Here is a 23,758-nt window from a genome sequence, read left to right as displayed (position 1 = left end):
CTAACCGTTCCGGTAACATTTCTTAAAAATGTGTTAACATTAGAAGTCTACGATTTTTAGTCATTAGGGGGTGATTGTTTTGTGTAACCCGTACTCAAGCGGGATTATCTACTTTTTTGGTTATTTTTCCAAAGACATGCTTTGGTTTTTTATATTCTTTTTATAAATACAATAGTCAACCTAGCTTGTTTTATGTCAAATCTTGATTTCTTGGGGATAAGGATATTTTTTCTTTAAAATGTCCTGAAGATAATAACACATAGTATTTCCGTAAAGTTTTCTGTCCATTATTCTTTTTAACTTAATGTACTCTTACCGTTATTCATCCAGGTGTGCTTTATAAGATCGTCTAAAATGTCCTACATTGATTTCAATTAAAAAAACGTTTATATATCATATTGAGTGTTTATTGTTATCTTTATCAATCAGTATTATTGTTATTGCCTAATAAAACATTTCTGGTGTACGGGATCGAGTCGTCTGCCCTTAGTACGGATGAACAATGCGAGTCCAGAGTGTTATCCAATAATGCATACTATTCAAGTTATTGAATAAATATTTTCAAAATATTAAACATAGAAATGTAATAGTGAATATAAATGTAAAATATTGAATATGAAGATGCATTTTTTTTTTAAATATTGCATGGTTTGACACGTCATTGTCAACAGTGGAACTGCATGAGCCGTTTACAGAGTTGTTATGCAGGGAACCGCAATGCACTCTGAAAGAAATTGGAATTTGATTAAACATTTAAAGATATAGTTAGGCTTTATAGTTGCCTTTTTTCTATTAAAAAAGACCAGAAACAGACGCCTGTGCATCAAGAACTATTTTCCATATCAATATTATTGACATCAGAAGGAACTCAGGACACCATCAGTACTGTAATCACGCATGTCTACAGCCGGCGGTATGGTAGCATTTTGTAATAAATCTTAGTTCATATTTTCGACTTGTGTTGCCAACCTGTGGATATATAAAACAGATAAACAATTGTTAAGATATGGACGGAATATAAAAAGAGGAAGCTGCACATATTAAATATCATATTTCGACATGGACTTAACAATCCTCTCTCAAGGCTGGGACCTGTCACACAATAAGTAGCATTACTGTCTGGCAATATCAGTCGAACACCTAAACCTTCCACAATCCTAATATCAGAGCCAGAATAACCGATCAGGGCCAGAGCGGAATAGCATGACTAAATGCAATAGTATTACATCCCTTAATAATTATCCTGCTGCCATATTTCGTACAGAAGTATTTAAGGCTTTCAGTAAAGAAAATTACAACAGAGCTGTTATTTGGATTGCTTCAATCATGACTTTTTCGCGTTTAATTATTTAGATAGTTGTTCTATATTGAAAAATGACACAAAATAATGTATTAAAGACCTGATGATATATTTTATCTTATGCAAAGTATACATATACATAAATGAATGACCCTGTTTTAGTGGCCAATGCTATGGTTTACTTCTTTTATTTTACAGTATTCACTTGTATTTCCAGAGATGAAGATATGATTGGGAACCTAAGCAAACGATAGAATATCTATATTTCATATTGCATAAAAGTATACCACAGTTATCAAATCGACCTCTTGTCTGCGATATAGCAAATCTTACATAGTAATGAACCGTGTCTGTGTATGCAGCTAATATAATATAGTTCAGCGAAATGATGCAATTTGTGTCATGTTATCATTGCGAATTGAAACAATATAAATCATATTTAATGATGAAAAATAACGTTGGTCGATTGTGACTTGTATTACATCAATGTATCCCCCAATATAAACAGAGCGCAGTGTGTATAGGCCTAGCTGTCGTTTCCTAGTAAAGCGTTGAATCACGTTATGCATACATGTACATCACAAAATTTCAAGATGGAGGACGAGGAAGTTAGAACGCCATAAGGGGTAAGTTAATTACGAATTATCATCATTACTAGACCTGAATTATCCTTATTTGTCAAGTTTATTTACACTTCATCTCCAAAACAATTACGGTGCCTGAGAACGTTGTGACATTTTTAATTCGCAGGTCATGTAGCGATTTCAACAATGAACGCGACTCCTTTTTTCCTACAATGAGATTTTGTATCCATTCTTACCACATTCTAATTAACAAGGCCATTCTGATTACGAAATTCGTTTTTCTATTTACTTGACAAATGTGATCAAGTAGTTGTCCATGTTTATTACAAATACTCCCAGTTGATGGTTCGATTCTATAACCTATACGCAAAGTGAAAGGTCCGTGTCTATTACCTATACACATAGAACATGATCACTGTATATTACTTATACACACAAGGACAGGTCCGTGTCCCATACCTATACACACAGAACATGATCACTGTATATTACTTATACACACAAGGAAAGGTCCATATATATTACTAATACACACGGGGAATAGTCCGTTTCTATTACTAATTCAAAGAGGGGATGGTCCGTTTCATTATCAAAATACATAGAGAAATGTACATATATACTACTTTTACACACTAGGAAAAGTCCATATAAATTAACAAAATAAACACAAGTCCACTCAAGGAATGATCCGTATCTATTACCAATACACAAAAGGAATGGTGGTCCGTGTGTTTTACCAGTCCACAAAGGGAATAGTCCGTATGTTTTACCAATACGCACAGGGATCGGTCCATATATATTACCAATACACAAAGGGAATGGTCCGTGTCTATTACCAGTCCACACAAGGAATGATCCGTATCTATTACTGATATACACAGGTAATGGCTCGTGTCTATTACCAATACACACAGTGAATGGCTCGTGTCTTCTACCAATTACCATTACACACAGGGAATCGTCCATGTCTATTACCTATACACATAGGGAACGGTTCTTGTCTATTACCAATTGTCAATTCTTTTACCAATGGACCTTGGACATGGTCTACGTCGTTTCGGTCAAGGATTCAAATATACATTTGTATGCGGTAAAATATAATTCATATTGGTAAGCTTTATGTGAAGATTAATATAATTTTGTGCAGAAATTATGAATATTATCAAGTGCACACGTCCAATGCAACTAGTGCTGAGTTGTAGATGCATATTGCGTGTTAAAAAGGAGGAATCGTGTAGTGATGCATAACCACACCTTTGAATAAATTTGAATATTTTCTTAAAAATGATTGTAACGCATCTCTCGATTTTATCATAACTTGTGATATGAACGTAATTATACAAAATATGCCTGTAAATCATCGCTTATGAAGACTTTTGGGGAAATACACTTGTATAATCAAATTGTATGTTAATTTAGGAACTAACAAGGGCAACAAATTGCTGTCTCTGCTTTTGATATACATATGCACGAGTACTTTTCAAAATTGAAAGAATTCTCATTAAAATGCACCTTTATGAGCAAGCCATTATGGAGCGACCACTTTATTTAACGTATTCAAATCTGTAATGAAACTGAATATATATTAGAAAAAATACGGATGTATGATGATTATTAAAATAATACAGCTGTGTATAATATTGATTGGGAAGCACTGTAAGAAAAACTTGACTCTGATGACATAAAAAAATAACAACTCTTAGCTGTTACTATAAACTGACAAATAAACAGAAAACTATATTCTATACAGAGATTTACTTCCGCATGATAAGCCCTTGGTGAGAAACAATATCACATTTAAAATAAGACGGAGAAATAGATTACACGTACAAAAGAGTAAGTATGTAACAGATTGAACAGAAGTTCTAGAAATGAAAGAGTAGATATAATATAAGAAGCAAAAGGGAATTATTATGGTTCATTACAAACGGTGCTTTCAACGATTCAATATTACATATGATATCATTACACCTTACTTTAGTAAAGGTACTGATTTTTGTACGATATGTATATATTTATCAGTATTGTTGTATATCAGTTATTAATTTTCCATTGTTTGTACGTAGAATGCGGCTTTCTGATTGGTCGATATTTCTTTTTAATATCTCTATGGAAAAAATCCGCAAATGGCGCGAGAAATAAGACGTCACAATTAGGCCATTGACGTTGCGCATTGATTTGTAAAAAGAATCCCTTCTAAGAACAGTTAAATGTACACAAAACATGTTTTCATTTTAAAAATCAATCAATCAATTGATGTCAATTATGTTTTAGGTTTATAGGGGTCTAAAAAAGTGTTTAAAACTTCTGTAAGAATCCGCGTACAGTTTGCAAACATTGTTTTCCATACACTAATGGAACAAAAAATGACACCAATGTTTTAACAAAACACCAGGCTATTTTTTACCTAAATTTTCAACAGTAAATCAGTCATTAGAAAGATATAGCACAGTTAAAATACTTTGGTGTAGCTTTTGATAGAATTTGGCATGGATTTTCCTTATAAGTGTTTACTCAACATACGTGGAAATAGAAGCTGGATGACTACAAGGCTTGTTTCTGAAACAGTTTCTTATTGTTAATATTATCATAAAAATGACTTTACAACAATTGAAATCAAACAATTCTGGTTATTATACCATTGATAACAATCGGCATGGAATTCCATTTAAACCTACTAATGATCTGAGTAATTTATAAATCGACGGCCAAGAAACGGATATCAATTTCAATCTACTGAAAACATGAGTTTTACATTTTCCGGGATCGTATTAAACATATTCTTAGTTGATGATACTGTCAGTTCTATTTTGGTTCACTAACATTTGGATTTAATTTCAGCAGTGATGGTTAATTAACATATACGATTTCTCATATTTATGATCAAGCATATTAAGTAATTTTTAAATGATAAAGCATGGTGTAGAAATTGTAAAAATTCGATTACATATACCTCTTTTATAAGGCCAATGTTAGACGATTGGGATTTTTTTATGGAAAACTGTAACAATCAAAATAAGGAAATATATTTTAGAATTTACCCAGAAAAGGGATATCACACCATTAGTTTTATGAAGCAACTTGTATTGAATCTCTTATAGCAGACGAAAAGAGCACACCCTTAAAGTAATGTACAGAATATCGGACACCTATGGAAAATCATTCTATTCAGCATTTAACCCTATATGTATAACCTTCTGTAGGGCTCATCAGTATGCTCCATCTATTTAAAGGCCCTGGACAAATTCTAGTCCTCATATCACTCGTTATGACTGATTTCATGAAAAACAGGAAACAGTGACATGTGCACACTTGATGTACAACTCTCTCGTCCATTACACACCATAGCATGAGGTCAGAGCAGAAACCAAACAAAGTGGGGCGATGTGATGAAAATATACATGAAGTACAAGGCACTTGTATCAATGTTAAGGCTGTTTCAAATGTTACCGTAATATTTATAAATAATATCGAACAACATATATACTGTCATATTAATACTATTTGATACGATTTATGCTCACCATACCAATACAAAATAATATATCCCTACCATTTATAACCATGGTAGTATATATATATATATATGTATGATTAAATAAGTAGTCTATCGTATCATCCCTAAGTAATATGTCCTTTCGGTAGTGTCATTTTATAATATATTTCTTTCTATGGCATGAATAAATAATTCACTCATTCCGTATCAGCCCAGAATTAAAATAACAGTACATGCCAACAGTATTTTCTATCATAATGATACATTAACCATAGTATCACATAATAATGTATAATGGATATTCATAACGTGTATTTGCTTAGATTATGACCATCGTAGTATATAACAACAAGGTGTCAACGATGGTCTTACTTATTAATTGATATAGTCCAATCACCAAATGATATATCTCTACCGTATTATCAACTAAAGATATATCCTACCGTAGCATCAGTAAATCTAATGTCTCTATCGTAGTATCACTAAATAATATATCCCTACCGAAGCATCACAAAATGATATATCATTACCGTAGTACCACTAAAGATTAGACTCTCGTGATTGGCATGCAGCTGATGACAAATAGCACACTGGCAATATAATGCTATGCCAATAAACAACAAAACGTCATTATTTTGTCGAAAAATATCTTTTATCTTAGTAAACCTACAGCAGTATATCTAAAATATATAAATACATGTACCGTTTTATCACTCAACGACATATCCTACCGTAGATTCACTTAAAAATATATCCTACCGTATTAACACCAATCAATATATCCCTACCGTTGTATCACTTAGTGACATAACCCTTCCGCAGCATCATCAAATATGATTATACCTCATCTATATTACACAGTCAGGGATTTGGTGCGAGCCATCACGTGTCAGCGAGACTACACTTTGTGTCTCCCTCTGGTGCCTCGACCCATGTCCAATTTATCATGTCTCTCCCATGCGACGCCCCTCGCGTGATTTGTTCTACAGAGTTGTCGTGTGTAAAACGGAACACTCCGAGGTGTGCCGATCTGCGTTAATCAAACATGGGCAGACGACAGATGCTTTCATTTGGTAGACGCCAATAAAATCAACAATATTCTGCAGGCAAAGGACGCAGTAAATACAAAACGAGCGACACAGTGTGCTGTAACATGTTTCCGGATGTGGTAAATCCATCGACTTTGAATAGTACGGAACAGTGCAACTTACCGTTTCACTGAAATCATGTTATTGATGAGCGATAAAAACAGACCATAAGCATATGTATATATTTTTGTTCATTCTGTTTTTCGGTATAATAAACAATTTATTGCCCTGGTTGTAGGGAGACATGGAGATTGGTTTACCCACGGCAAGTCATAGTTCCCTCGGGCTTCTCCATCGGGAACTATGGCATGACTTATACAAACAAATCGTCATGTCTCCCTACAACCAGGACAATAAATGTATAATATATCCCTGCCGTATTATCACTCCATGATATATCCTTACCATAGTATTACTAAATATTATATCCTTACCATAGAATCACTTACTGATATATCCTGACGTAGTATCACTAAATAGTATATCCCTTTACTTTATATCCCTACATTATATCTACTCACATCTTAATTAACTATTGATAAAATACATCCTTCATGTATGATTCACCAATACCATGATACCATCCCTTTTTACCCTTCTTTACAACTATTTTACAAGGATAGACTTTATTGGAATAACCAGCTTGCAATTGCATAGAATGGATACAGGGAGGCTGAAATTTTATTCAGTTTGAAAGGTTAGAAATATTGATTGTGTTATCAAAAAAATGATATATTCTAACAATATAATGATATATTTGTCAAATTGATCATTAACTCGTGTCACTCAAGTCGTTCCAAAATATTTCTTTTGAAGTAATGTGCAAAGTAATACCGTTTTCCTGCTCCTTATACAACAGTTATTTATGGTATCTTCTAGCCTGACCTGGAGACATTACCATTCAAATCATAATAATTGTTCCTAACGAACATCCGCAAACAATAGAAGCAAAAACTGGGGTTTTCATGCTTCAGTAATTGAACCAGTTCATTGACCAGGAATAAGACATCATAAATCCTTCTGTACAGAATCTGTCCACCTCAGGTTATGTTACCCCCACAGCATTGGGCAGTGAAACTGACACTCCCCGTTCACAGGACCTGAAAAAAGTGCTAATGATATAAGCCAATTGATGGAAGAAAGGATCTAGGTCTTCCTGAATGTCTATTGCTTTTGCATACCGGTTGTAATTAAATGCAGACAAATCTGGCTAGATCATAGTGCAGGAAAACATGCAAGAAATTCGGGTTACAAAAAGGCAGATATAAAAATACTTGGTCATGTTGTCTAGGCGAGTGGCGTGTTTTGACCATTTCATACATATTGACATATGATAAAATAAACTATACTAACAATATATGGGTTGTGCATTTAGTATCTATATTCATTTCAAACAACAATACTATTTTGGTATATACATTCCTTGATAAAATGCTTTCTATATAGCTGAGACGTATATGTCCACATGTATATTATTGACCACATGCTTATGTTGTTCTGTGTTTACATTCTAGGTGTAGGAAGTTCACCTATTAGATTTACCTAGATTGGAATGGGGCCAATTTCTATTTTTCTCTTGAGATTCTCCTCAGATATTGATATATCAAAAAATTGAAGCGAACTTTATTGTTCGCTGAATCTTGAGCTTTATGCACAACATTTTTTGCGAAGTTTGCTTTTCGATATTTACCGGTACCTATTATATTACTGAAATAATGCTTGAGCTCTTATCTTCGGATAAAGTGAGACATTTTCATATTTAGGTTCCATCTCTTTCATTTTTGGTCCCGGTTTCACATAAAATCATTAAATGATACATGTTTATCCCTACCGTAATACCACTAAAAATGTCATTACTGTAATATCAGTAAACACTTAACATATCCCTACCAAACGCTCAAGAAATACTACATAAAATCGGTAGTAAATATTCCCTCTCTGTAGTATCACTTACGCAGAAACATGCAAATACTACATTTATGTCTTAGTATCATTGTTTGATATATTCTTACCGTAGTATCGCTAAATGGTATATATCTTTCGTAGTATTGCTAAAATAACATATGTAATAATATACTCTGACCGTAGTAACACTAAATAACATATTCATACGTACCATACCTCAAATATTTATTGACATTTAAAAGTAAGCATCAATCATTCATTGACAATCAAGGGGAAGCATAATTAGTTCACCCACAATCAAGGGGAAGCACCAGTTATTCACTGACAATCAAGGGGAAGTATAATTGGGTCACCGACAATTAAGGGGAAGCATCTGTTATTCACTGACAATCAAGGGGAAGCACCAGTTATTCACTGACAATCAAGGGGAAGCATAATTAGTTCACCGACAATCCAGGGGAAGCATAATTAGTTCACCGACAATCAAGGGGGAGCATCAGTTTGTCACTAACAATCGGAGGTAGTATCATTAGATCACATACAATCAAGGGGAAGCCTAAAATATATTTACAATCAAGGGGAAGTATAATTAATTCACTAACAATCGAGATGATGTGCAAACATTTAATAAACCGATAGGCTCCGTGCTGCATATAACGCAATTAAATCAGATTAACATAAAACCTAGGCTTTGGTATTTCTCATTTCCGCACTTCAAGTGTAACCGGAACGAAAAACGATATTCAAATATGTAATTTTTTGTAACCAACAAAAGAAGAATGTCGCAAACGCATCAAGATCGGTTGGCCGAGTTCCGAGATATCGCGCATCGAAGTAATCGATTTGCACTTGTCGGTCGACTGCTAATCACCGTATCGGTCAGTCACGCTGATTGGCAACTCTTGAGTCAATGACGTCACAGATTTAACGGAGTAACTGATATGGTGGCCAGTAGTAGGACAGTGTAAACAGTAGCAGCAAAATTATGTCTAAATACGATCTGGACATGATATTTGAGGTTGATGACTTTGGCAAATATTGCCGACAGGAAGTCGGAATCCAACAATATAAGTTTGAACTTAAAAAAAAATATTATTGAAATTGACTCTGACAATGACCGCTCGGTTAACACTGATTGGTGGAATAATCGGCCAATCACCAATTCATGTATATTAGTTATGTGTTTACCATTTCTTACTCATTACTAAAGAAAGGAACACGGCATCGAAATTTTCAATAAAACAATATGCCATTTTATTTGCAAACTAATATTCAAATAACAATACAACAATATTGAATACTCTGGTTTGTGAGAAAAAGACGACACACAGTACAGTGAATTGATGCGTTATATTCTATACAAAACCCGTTTCAAGTCATGAAAGACACTTAATTCAGAAAATAATATGTTATAATCATCATGATCCACAATTGACTAAATCCCTCCCGTATGAATACCACTGTTGAGGCATACAACAAACTTCTACACATGCAGTGTTTATCCCTTATTCTACATGTCGTGGTCTCAGGGATTACGGGAGATTAAATGCTTGAGAAATATATATTTTATGTACGATCGTTGTCAGTGAAATCATATTAAAGTGATTTGCAGCAATTACAATATAATTGATACTTTATGTACAGGTACATAGCATAAGTGCTTATCAAAACCATCCTTTTAGCTTCGTTTTTTATAATAAAAAAACATACAATTTAGTTCATCGTGACAAATCATAATTATAACTAAAACTTATAAACTCGCAATGATTTTCGTGGATAATTTGTTTTTCAAATTTTATTTTTTATTTTATGTTATTATTATTTTTTCTTTCTTTTTTTGTAATTATGTCATTATCGTGAAGTGATCGAGATCCTTGTGGTTTTACTTTTCATTCGTGTGTCGTAAGTCATAGCTTCACTTAAAACGGGACTTTAAAAGACGTAGAAACATATTCGGGGAATTACGAAATCTCCATTTTGAGTGGATCAGTATACCGCTAAACAATTACCAGGGGTGAAATTACGATCCACAAGCTCGTCACATCTATGATTTCCGGTGTTCTAATCGGCGCACGCCGATAATTGCTTGTGAGTTGCACCTTAAAAAGTTCCGAAGATATGCATAAACAATGTTGTACGTAAATTGAGCTTGAAATTTATGAAGAATTCCGTTTATACTATAGGGAATACATTATAAGTTGTTTAAATAAAACACATTATTAAAGACTAGAACACCAAATAGACAGTTCAGGTCATGGCTTTATTTTCGATTTGCCCTCATCGATGAGTGCTTGGCAAAATCGACAACATTAATAATACAAACAATACAACATTTGAAATTGGTGTATAGGATAACCATCATACACAGAGACTTAAGTGAAACAGAAAAATTGTTGATTGATCATACTATTATTAATTAATTCATCAGAAATTGATAATTACTTGAAATGTATTTGTCACAAATATATGTCTGATAATCAAGAAAACAGCATTATCTATAAATGCCTATTAATTTTTTAGTCAATTAGATGCACTATCGATAAGTGCCAACCAGCAAATAATAAACTGCACTATCGATAAGTGCCAACCAGCAAATAATAAACTGCACTATCGATAAGTGCCAACCAGCAAATAATAAACTGCACTATCGATAAGTGCCGACAAGCCAATAGTTGATTGCACTATCGATAAGTGCCAACCAGCAAATAATTAATTGCACTATCGATAAGTGCCACTAAGCAAATAGTAGTTTCTTAAACACAAATTGATAATGTTCCAGTACTATGCACCATCACTAAGTGCCAGTAGAAATCAATAGCTGTGATAACTGCAAAAAGACACTATCGATAGTGTCAAATAATCCAGATTTGACGTGGTTCCGCCAAAGGGAACTGTAGCGGTTAACCTTTAACTGCTACAGTGACCACCGCCACACCAAAAAAGGGGGGTGGCAGGTCCACGTCAAAAGCCATGCCTGTATTGAAAGTTGTTTAGGGATATGCCCCCCTCCCCAGGAATAGAACTGTTCTAATGCCCCTTGTATTGTATTTAAGAATAAATCATTGCCAACTTCACTTAGGTGAACACCATCTTCAAGATACAAATCGTTGTCTAGTTTCAGGTCTGGGTACTTAATATATCCACCCCCCAGTCTATGTAACAGAAAACTAGCCGCCTCCCTGTTCATCCGTATTCTCACTTGATTTGATGCAGAAATGTCAGCTTATTCACCCCAATGAAACTTGGTAATATCTGAGACCAAATCAATATTGTATGGGGCAGAAATTTAGCCAGATCCACTAGAATATCCTTAACAAAGGAGCACAGCTCCAATACAGAACTGCCTTGCCCAATGCTATTGCCCCCACAGTGAATGATTAGCATATCAGGTTGACCTTTCAAGTGCACATTTTCAACTATTACCTGTATAAGACGGTCCAGTTTTAAACCGCCAATGCCTACCCACTCTATGTTCATCCCAATTCGTTCAATAGCTAACATGGTACCCCCAGGCCTATTTAGGGCATGCTCCTCCGCTCTGCGTATTATGGAAGATCCTACTATCCTCACATTGCAGCCATATACAAATCTGTTATCAAAACCTATTGAATAAAGGATTAACAGGGCAAAGAGACCATATTATAAACTATATCATTCCTGATACAAGAGAAGCTAGCCAGTAATTAATGACAGTAAACTAATACATGGTGTATAGCGATTATTAACGAGTTATTTGCCCTTGAAATATGCTGTCATTTATGCCGCTATGTGCCCTGAATGGAATAACCCTTGCAACACTTAAGCCAACTGTGGCATAACAATACTTTTTGTTCTTACATATCTGGTGAAACATGATGATCGCCATCTACCAGCCTGCATTATAGTCTCTGAATCCATTCCTAATTGAGCACAACGTGACGCACCACCTATCCTGAATGAGTGTGTTTTGTACTGGTTTGTATCAACATTGTTGAAAGCCAGTGCCTTACGGAAAACAGAGCTAAATTGATATCGTGTTAATGGTGCAGCATCCAAATGACAAAACAAAAGACCTCCAAGTTTGGGACGAACCTGTAAATAAGCCTGTAATGTACGCAGTGGGCATACTGCTATGTTTTTTGCCTTGCTTATAACTAGTTGCACAGAGTTGCCAGATTGATCAGTCTTGGAAAAACGTATTCTAAGCATGATTTTTTCATGTGACAACTGCACATCCTGAATATGTATAGCTCTGTCTGTATTTCTTCCATTGACAGTTAACTCACCTACTCTCAATAAACCCCAAAATGCCAGAAAATATGCTGCTGTGAACATCTTCGCCTCGTATATTGATTTACATACCCTTATTAAAGTTGTTGGCAATTTAACTAACATTTCAACTGACACAGGGGCACGACTATCCCGCCGAAATTTTTCTCGTCTAAACCCCTCTAACAATTTTTGAACAATAAATGTGTTAGTTGGATCTGTACCAGAATGAGTCTTAGCATAGAAGCTTATCCCACCCAAGTAAGTTCTGACTGTTGAATAAGCAACTCCCTTCTTAAAACATAAATAGAATAAAATTAACAATATGGGAAGTAGGGGGAGGCCAAATTGCTGGGAGCTTTGTCTGTGACCTGAACTGCTCAAAGGATAATCTTGCGTTTCTATAAGTAGACTTGGTATTATCAGTTACTGAACTATCAATCTGTGGAATTCTGCATGAAAATTGTCCAAAACGCCTGTGGAATGACACAAGCCTGTTGGGATGAATCCTGGGCCAATTCCCGAAAACGCTGAAACTGCAAACGAGAGAGTGCATCTGCCTTAGCATTACTAACCCCTGGTACGTGCATTGCTTTGAACTGGACATTGTGGTACATAAACTCTAATAGCAAGGGTCTGATAAGGGACATAACTCTGCAAGATCGAGAAGATTTTTAGTTTAAAATTTCCACCAGGGCCATGTTATCACAATGAAAAATAACTTTCTTGTTCTGAAGTTCCTGGCCCCACACAAGAAGAGCAAGAAATATTGGAATCAGTTCAAGATAAGTAATATCCCTAAAAACCTCAGCAGGGAGGTCAAATTCTGACCACTTCACTACCAACCATTGTTTCTGAAAGAGTGCCCCACAACCTAATGCACTGTTGCCTGAACTGTCTGTGTACAGCTCACAACTCATGTTTGACAACCATTCCCTATCTGGGAAATAACAAACACCATTAAAAGAATGGAAAAAACTTGTGTAATGTCCTAAGATCTTCCTTCAAGTTTACACCGAGACGAATGTAATGGTACGCCTTTTTGACACCCGACATGGATTAGTATATCCGTCTACAGAAAGCACGAGCACTAGGTATAACCCTGGCACACAATGCAACTTTACCTGCAAAGGACTGTAGGTCTGCCAACTTAATTTTTGACTTACCAAGCATTTGAGTAATTAAGGAACATATCTCTTCTACTTTCTTTAAAGGAACCCTAACCACCATTTCCACTGTGTCTATTTCCAAACCTAGAAACTAGGACCTTCAGTTTGATCATCAGATATAGGGACACCCAAATTTGCACAAACCTTATCGAAAGTATCCATTAAACAAGCACATTCAGCCGAATTACCAACAGACCCCAGGAGAAAATCATCCAAATAATGTTCAATGTTTGACGTTTTAGCTTGTTGACGAACATGCCACTCTAGGAAAGAAGCAATTTTTTCGAAAAGTGCACAGGATATGCTACAACCAAATGGCAAACACTTGTCTATGTAATAATTCCCACTAACTTTGTATCCTAACAAACAATAGTCACCAGGATGAAAAGGGAGTAACCGAAATGCCGATTTTATATCTTTTTTACCCAGTAAAGCCCCTTTTCCTAGTTTTTGCACCATTTCCAAAGCCTTATCAAATGAAGTGTACTTAACTGATATTTTAGTTTGATCTATAAAGTCATTGACACTGTTTCCTGCTGGGTATGACAAGTGAGTAATCATTCGCATGTCACCACTTTTTTTTAGGAACTAGCCCCAAAGGTGATATTCTAAGGTTGCTAATGGGAAGCTTAGGATAAGGGCCCGCAACTCTACCTAACTCTATTTCCGCCTCACGTTTTTGTACTAGTTGAACTGGACTGTCCACAGCAGACTTGAGATTTTGGGTTTCGATATGCTGTCTGGGGCCTAGATAATTCAAGCGGAAGCCGTTATGAAAACCTGCTGCTAATTCATCAGCTATAGCTTGGTCTGGAAAATTGTGAAGCGCTTGTACCAGCTTGGACACCCTAATTGGGGAATTGCCTAACTCCCATATTTTGCTGGTTGAATGTTCTGGGCCGCATTTGGTAACTGCCGGGGGAACGAAAGCGAAAATTATTCTGGTTGGTGCCCCGTAACATCTGAGGATTATAATGATCCATTAATGAAGACTACATTTTGTCTCATACCTAGCTCAGGGTCTAAATCTAATAGTACCCTAGGTCCAAATATTCATTTTTCCAAATTTTTTCCTTAACAGACGCATGTACATGATCCCCTAACTGATCACTGACACTGGGGACCATTGGTGGTGGAGGGATATCTAATAATTGGTTCATACCAAAGTTAGCTGAATCCTGTTCTAGCCCCTGGTGGTCCTCCTCTGGGACCTCTTCTGGTTCCTGTTGTATGTCTTCCGGTTCGTGTTGGACCTCCTCCGGTTCACGAGGCAAAGCGTCCCTGGTAGGTGGCCTTGACCTTCTCCTCAACCTTGTATTGCCTCTCGAGGCCCTTCGTCCACGCTCCTTAGGCATGTTATAGGTAAATGGAATCTAAATCCTCGTTAAAATTCAAAAATATCCATATTAGTATCTAATATAAATCATATATTATGTACTATGTCTATATGTGATCGTATGTAATTTACTTGTGTCTTGATAAAGGGGCAGATTGCCTCAAAAATTCGACAATTTACTTGTCTGTACTGTCGTTATTACTACTTGACACATATTAGTATATACATATGTATAGGGAATATAACAATCCCTTAAATGACCAGAAGATGAATCAGTTTATCTAGCGTGTTTGATTTCTGCATTAATTCGAACTTGAGCATTCTGTTTTGATGTTTTTGTTTATTGTTTACGGCACGTGCTCTACTTGGCTAACCGAATCTTTCTAGCAAGTATTATCAGGAAATTGGAACAGTATTAGTATTTTGTTATAATTCTGACTATGAATAAGTTACAGTTTTGTTTATTTAGTTTAATTTCATATAACAGTACAACACATGTACGAGTGCGGTGTAAATGTTTCCCTCCTAAATAAGCTTGATAAGATTATTTCAATATTCCAGATTAAATCTAAAACCGATGTGCTGAAACCTACATGTAGCTTATGACATAATCAATAGGCCTAAACCACTTTTCGCATATTTCGGAAATTTGGCGTGACCCCGTATAGGACACATTTTAAACCGTGGTGTATTAATCATAACATCAACCCACGACATTTAAATGCCATTCCGAATATGCACACATGTTCTTACTCGTTTCGACCACATCCTTTATCTTTGATCCAAAATACATATCTAGAATGATATATAGGCTAATCAGCTATTACAAATTGAAATGATACTACCTTACCACACTGTATACAATACCGATTACTTGGATTAATTTGCCGATCTCGTTGATGTCGCTCATTTAGTAAGTCGCCATGACAGAAGTGACTAATATGCCACTCAACCGGAGTTATAGAATCCGGAAAATACCGGTACAAAAATTCCGGAAATAATTTTTAGAGAAATTAAATGTACTTTGCTTTAATAAATTATTTTATTGGTGAACAATAAAATGTCTTATTTTTAGAATTAAGTGAGTTTCGTTTTCCTTACAAGCGAAAAAGAAACGTATCTCAAAGGTTTGTCTATAGAATAATTAACCTAAGTTGCCTCATTCATATACCCAAGTTGTTGAAAATTTACTCTGTGAATCTTGTCTGAAAGTTATTAATCTTTCCTGGACACGTTTTATCAATTTCGGACAATTATCCAAAAATCACAAATAACGGTATCTTCAAGTGTATTTGCAACGTATCCATTGCTTTTTTGGCTAATAAAATTAAAATTTTCAGCATTTATAAACTTCTATAACTAGAAGTATTATAACCGAAATCAAAATTGGTATGTAACAAACCGGTCATGCCTGCATAATAAAGGCTATATGATGTAAGTCGTTATAAACGCACCGTTATTCAAATGTCATATATGTTAAAATGACCCGTTAAGATAGAAAATTATTCAAATTTTGCTTGTTATATACGACCTATTATAATAGAAAATAAGTGAGATGATACACGTTGCATTTGGTCCGTTATAATAGAAAGTAAGTAGGATGTAACATGTTGTATATGGCTCGTTATGAGAGAAAATTAGGGATATGTTACAATTATATGTCCCTGGTTTCGGTAGCACTTGTCATTAACTAATTCACAAATGTTACTCAAAAAAATTATTCAGCATTTTCATTATTGCTGTCTAATTCGCATTAATTACAGGCACATGTTCACGTTTGTTTCTATATATTTCCTATATGGCGGGTCTGATCCTCCGATGTCAAAGGTCAGAGGTCACCGAAACGAGGTCAACGGCTTTGAGCTTCAGATGTGTTTTCAAAGAAAAATCGCAATTATTCTAAAATTAAAGTCGTTATAAAAGCCGGACTTTCAGCATTTTTAGTTTCATCCTAAATCACATTTTTAAGCTTAACATAGCAAATCGTTTCGGGTACACTTAAAATTGATGTGAGAGGTATCACTATGACTTAGTTCATGTTTTGTACATTTGTTTGATTTTAATTGACAATTCAGGCAACCATGGTTATTCTAATTGTGATGTATTTCCGTTTGCTCATAGGTCAAAGCGTGCTGAGACGGCTTACTAATTTGCATCTGAAACGATTGTTATACATGAACAGTTGATGTCCCCCTTACGTTTGATTAAAATTATTAATTTGAAATATTTTGCTTGAAAAAATTTTCACTTTAAAAAGTGCTGTTAAGATGTGTTCTAAGATATGATACAGGCTGGCGGTGCAGCTATTTGTGTATTTAAAGACGCTATTCATCAGTGTGTCTGTAAAGTCCTTTGACATTACTAGAATCTGATGTAGTGGTTTCCTGATAAATTCCTGCATCGTGTCTGCAGATCGCGAATTAATGGTTATTGTTGAGCGTTGTTGATGAAGCAGAGAGAATATGCAATTCCACAACTAATTTACCATGAATGTTTTTGTCCTCGATTCCGTTGTCTGTCGGTGTTCGCGATATGATCGGCGCTCTGAATTCTACATTGTTTCATTGATTTAGGCAATATCGATGGAAAATTTATAAAAAAAATAGCCATGACCAGTATCACCTAGGCAATGCATGTTTGGGCGCCGGTTTTCAAACCTAATCAAGGTATCGTGCTTGATTCAAGGGAATAAATTGAGCCCACTACTGATGTCAATATACCTTCCATTTAATTCATGAAATAGAGCTTATTCTTTTACTGAAGCCATGAATCGAGTTTGATAAAAGCTATTGTAATTGGAGCGAGTTCATACTGAAAAATAACTTACGAAAGTTGATTTCCGTCTGGCAGATAACATCTGTATGGTAAGATTTGTTATATATAAAAATTATAGAGATTTAAGTCCAACCTGATAGTTAACATAAGCATATCGCCTCCTCAGGTGTGACTACACAAAAATGGCTACCCGGACGCTGTTCAGAAAAGAATAGAAGTAAAACAACTTCTTCACAAAAGGTAGGATTTATGTATATCAATCAAATTCCTCGAAACATGATACATAACTAAATAACTTATGGAAAACGCATTAAGTTAAATGAAATCTACATTCATCCTGACATAAGGTCTCTGATGTATTAAATATGTAGCAACGCCCCCATGTATACAATTATATAATACAACCAAACGGATATACTCTCTGAGTGATGAACAGAAATCTATAGACACTATTTGTTTATTTCTTAAAATATCCTCTCTATAAACACATGCAATGTTGCCTATAATGGTTTATTTGTCAATAAAAAACACTAATACCACTTCAATCGGATAATTTTATATTGGTTTATTTATTCGTTCCTCCTCTTTATTACCACAGCCGCCGTAAACTACATTTTTATTACTTAGTTCACTCTATGACCACGTACACCGCGTACACCACATACTATATTGGTTTATTTATTACTGACTCCACTCTACTACCATATCCACCATGCAACCATATATTATAATGGTTTATGTGTTACTAACTCCACTCTATTACCACATCCACCACATACTACATGTATATTGATTTATTTATTACTGACTCAACTCTATTACCACATCGACCATATACATGTACTATAGCGGTTTATTTATCACCAACTCGTTTTTATTACCACATTCACAATATACTATATTGTTTTATTTGTTGATAGCAGTATTCTTTAACCACATCAACCATACTATATTGGTTTACTTGTAACAAACTCAAATATATTACCACATTCATCATATACTATATTGGTTTATTGTTGCTCACTCTACTATATTATTACATCCACAAAAAAATGTTTGTTCTGTTTATTGTTTTATTACTAAATCAACTATATTAACACATCCTCCATATTCTATATTGGTATACTATATTTGTTACTTACTTCACTCTAGTACCACATTCTTCATACAACCTTATATTATAATGGTAATATGTTACTAACTCATTTAGTTTACCCTATCCACCATATACTATATTGTTTTTACTTGTTACTAACCCTACTCTATTATCACAGCAATCATATATAATAATGGTTAATGATTTACTAACTCCAATATATTACCACATCCACAATATACTATATTGTTTTTACTTGTCACTAAGTCCGCTCTATTACCACATTAACCACATGCTGTATTGGTTCCTTTGTTACTGACTCAGCTCTATTACTACATCGATCATATACTTTATTGGTTTATTTGTCACTAACTCCACTCTATTATTACACCCACACACTAAATAATGAACATTGAACATATTTCAGATCAGACTAACCGGATTAGTGACAACAAATGATAAACAATGTTAAAAAGTCTTTTAAGCAGGGCATGCTTTTTATCATAGTGATATGTATTGAATCATGTACGTGATCGACCTTTATATTCACGTTACATATAGATAAAAAAGAAGGTAATATCGACCATAGTACAATTGAGCCATCAACAGCCATCACTCAGTGATAATGTATGTGTAGGAAATGTCTATCCACGAATATTTCGTTTACGAATAATCATGTATTATTTCATAAAATCGAGTTTGATCAAGGCTATTGTAACTGGAGCGAGTTCATACTGAAAATAACTTATGAAAGTTGATTTCCGTCACGCAGATATCATCTGTTTGGTAAGTTATGTTGTATATAACAATTATAGAGAATAAAGTCCAACCTAATAGATAACATAAGCATATCGCCTCCTCAGGTGTGACTACACAAAAATGGCTACCCGGACGCTGTTCAGAAAAGAATAGAAGTAAAACAACTTCATCACAAAAGGTAGGATTTATGTGTATCAATCAAATTCTTCGCAACGTGATGCATAACTAAATAACTTATCGAAAACGCATTAAGTCAAATAAAATCTACATTTATCCTGATATAAAGTTCCTGTGGTATTAAATATGTAGCAACGCCCCCATGTATACAATTATATAATACAACATAACGGATATACTTTTTGAGTGATGAACCCAAACCTATAGACACTATTTATTTATGTGTAACTATCTCCTCTCTATAAACACATGCATTGAAGCCTATAATGGTTTATTTGTCAATAAAAAACACTAATACCACTTCAATCGGATAATTTTATATTGGTTTATTTATTCGTTCCTCCACTTTATTACCACAGCCGCCGTAAACTACATTTTTATTACTTAGTTCACTCTATGACCACGTCCACCACGTACACCACATACTATATTTGTTTATTTATTACTGACTCCACTCTACTACCATATCCACCATGTAACCATATATTATAATGGTTTATGTGTTACTAACTCCACTCTATTACCACATCCACCATATACTATATTTGTTTAATTGGTACTTACCCCCACTCTATTTCCACATCCACATATACTATATATTTTAACTCTTGCCACATCAATCATACTATATTGGTTTATTTGTAACTAACTCAAATCTATTACCACATTCACCATATACTATATTGGTTTATTTGTAGCTAACTCAAATCTATTACGACATCAACATATACTGTATTGTTTTATTTGTAACCAATTCCAATCTATTACCACATCTACCATATAATCATATACTATATTGGTTTATTGTTGCTCAGTCTACTATATTGTTAAATCCATAACATAATTTTTGTTGTTTGTTACTACTAAATCCACTCTATTTCCACATCCACTATATACTATATTGGTATATTTGTTACTGACTTCACTCTATTACCGCATCCACCATATAGCAATATATTATAATAGTTTATGCGTTACTAACTCCAATATATTACCATATCCAGCATATACTACATTGGTTTTTTTAATTGTTTTCATTATTGGTTCATTTGTTACTGACTCAACTCTATTACCACATCGATCATATTCTATACCGGGTTATTTGTTATCAATTCGACTTTATTACCACATCAACCATATACACATATACTATATATTGTTTTTATTTGTCACTAATTCCACTTAATTACCACATAAATCACATATTATATTGGTTTATTTGTTACATGTAATGTTCCCAATTGTATATATATAACACAATACGAACATGGGCTTGACTGGATTTGACTTGTAAACACATCTAAACACTGATTCTATATTTACCTGTAAATGGCGGTTGTGGATATTACTCGGGGCTGATATAATAAATTACTGCAAAAATGCTTACTTATTACTTATTCTTTCAGAACTAAATCAAGGATCTCAGGGCAATGTTAAAATGTCTCATTTTAATAAAACTGATATTATACGGTCAGAATGACATGACATGGTTGCTATACATTAGGCTATGCTCTTGAAAATATCATAAACACATTCCTCGATGTTACAAGATATAAAGATACAAAGTATGCCTGTTAATCATTGCTGATTCATACTTATGGGGAAACATAATCTCTGATATGTAAATTAAGGAAAGACAAGGGACACAAACAGCTGCCTTGGCTTTTTATAAGCATATAAATCGTTTACAAGACCAATGTTAGAACAGGGTGATTCTTTATGGGAAAATCCAGTTAGAGGCACTAAGACTAATTTCAGGATTGAGAAAGGGGTCTGACATCGAACTATCAGTGTTATGCAGAAACTAGTATTAAATAGTTAATAGCAGACGAAAAGAGCATACACGTATACATTTTTTGAAACTTACATGGTAGAACATTCTATTCTGCCTTTAACCACATAGTGTGTGACCTTCTATAGGATTCGCCAGTAAGAGGTATCTATTAAGCCCTGCTAAAATTCCAGTTCTCATGTCACTCACTAGAACTGATTTTATTACACACAGGAAACAGTGACAGATACTTACTTGATGTATAGCGCTCTCGTCCAGTACACATCCTAATACTGGAGGACAATGGATACCAAACAACGTGGAACAATGTGATGAAAATGTGCCAGCCACTATCTATGTAAGTCTGTTTCAAAAATCATCGTAGTATTTATAAATATTATCAAACAAGAATATGATGATATATCATAGCATATATACTGTAATATTGCTACTCAATGATACGCTTTATGCTCAATGTACTATTGCAAAATAATATATTCCTACCGTAGTATTACAAAATGATATATCCCTACTGTAGTATCACTTAATGCTATGTCCCTCACGTAGTTTCACTAAATAATAAATCACTACCGTTAATTAAACTAAATGATATATACCTACCGTAACATTACAAAATAGCATATCCCTACCTGTGTACTATTGGATCGGTACCTACACATTACTTAGTGTTTGTAATGATTGTAAAAAAAAAACAAAAAAACAAAAAACAAAAAAAACGCCGTGATATAAAGTTAGATCTAAATTTCGAATGTTAGCTTTTTGTACCATACAGCTTTCTCCTCCTTCTATTGCTTTAAATTGGTGTTGGGCAGTATCAGACGCACAGCGGGCAAGCATGTCTAAGTAAAGCGTTTAAGATACAGTGGACGTTGATTCATCAGTGGTTATCTTTGTTTTAATGATTCTCAGATCTTCTTTTACAGCAACTAAACCAACCTGTGAGTGACAACCAAAAGCCTCGTTAGGAATTGCGTCTTGCTCAGAATTTAGGAGTAAGTACTGTGTCGTCCGAAGTATTATTAGAAATTGTGTTTGGTTTAGAAGTTTGAAGTAACACTTTGTCGTCAAAAGTTTCATTAGGAACGGTGTTTAGTTTAGAAGTTTGAAGTAACACTGTGTCCTCAAGAGCATCATTAGAAGCGGCGTCTGGTTTCAAATTCAGGAGTAAGTACTATGTCCTCAGAAGTATCATCATACATAGCGTTTGGTCCAAAAGCCTATAGTAAATATTATGTCCTCAAAATTGTCGTTAGAGATGGGGTATAATATTAGAAATGTCGTCTAAAACATGTTTCTTACTTGAACTAAAGGCACACTTCATAAAAAAAGTTTGCATGACACACAGTTAATGATAAAAGAAAACTTAAATTATCATTATCTCTATGGTAATGTTTTACAGAAACTTCTGAAGCATTGTAGAGGGGATTAGAGTTAATCATGGCGTCTGGTTCCAGAGACGATGGTTGGGATTCATCTGATTCTGACAGTGATTTGGGTAAGTAATTCTTCCTAGCTATTTGTGGTTTATTAGAGGGATAATGATTCCATGCTTTCTATATTGATTGAATCCATTAGATTAATAATTCTTGACACCAATAACAAAACCTCGCTGGAAGAATTACATGATAGGTTTGTCGTTGTGCATCAAGCTAAGACACTGAACAGCGTGACCCTCATCTGTAAGCAATATTGCATTTCATGATATAGGCTGCTGGATAACCAGGAAAACTTTCGTTCACATTATCCGATTTGCCAAAAGACAAAAACCTGATTCAACGTTTCTTGCTTCTCTAAATAACTTTGATGTTATCTAAACCTTGTTCATGTAATACTGGTTCTACCGATACATCGTACAGATACGTGCTCCTACCAGTACAACCTCACGGATAAAACATATATATTAACCTACACCATTAAACAGAGAAAAATACAATCGACAATTTCGTCATTCTTCGACATTCAACTGCACAACTACAACAACTACTAAAATGTATTATACTTTAATGGAACGCATTCATACCTTATGATCTCCG

General features: G+C 34.5%; 1 long non-coding RNA gene across 3 annotated transcripts; it reads left to right on the top strand.

Moving 5' to 3' along the window:
* Positions 1-1,842: 1,842 nt before the first annotated feature.
* On the top strand, positions 1,843-23,220 carry LOC117326264. Of its 3 annotated transcripts, XR_004532452.1 has the most exons (5): positions 1,880-1,926; positions 18,068-18,141; positions 21,939-22,062; positions 22,649-22,717; positions 23,125-23,220. It is a non-coding gene; the product is annotated as an uncharacterized LOC117326264 (long non-coding RNA). The 3 variants fall into 3 exon arrangements; XR_004532451.1 differs by lacking the exon at positions 18,068-18,141 and having other exon boundaries at positions 1,843-1,926; XR_004532453.1 differs by lacking the exons at positions 1,880-1,926; positions 18,068-18,141 and adding an exon at positions 19,860-19,934.
* The last annotated feature ends 538 nt before the right edge of the window (positions 23,221-23,758 follow it).

This window comes from Pecten maximus, chromosome 4, assembly GCF_902652985.1.
Source record: "Pecten maximus chromosome 4, xPecMax1.1, whole genome shotgun sequence".
Lineage (NCBI taxonomy): Eukaryota > Metazoa > Mollusca > Bivalvia > Pectinida > Pectinidae > Pecten > Pecten maximus.
The sequence above is the reverse complement of the archived record's forward strand: the minus strand, read 5'-3'. Positions and strand labels throughout refer to the sequence as shown.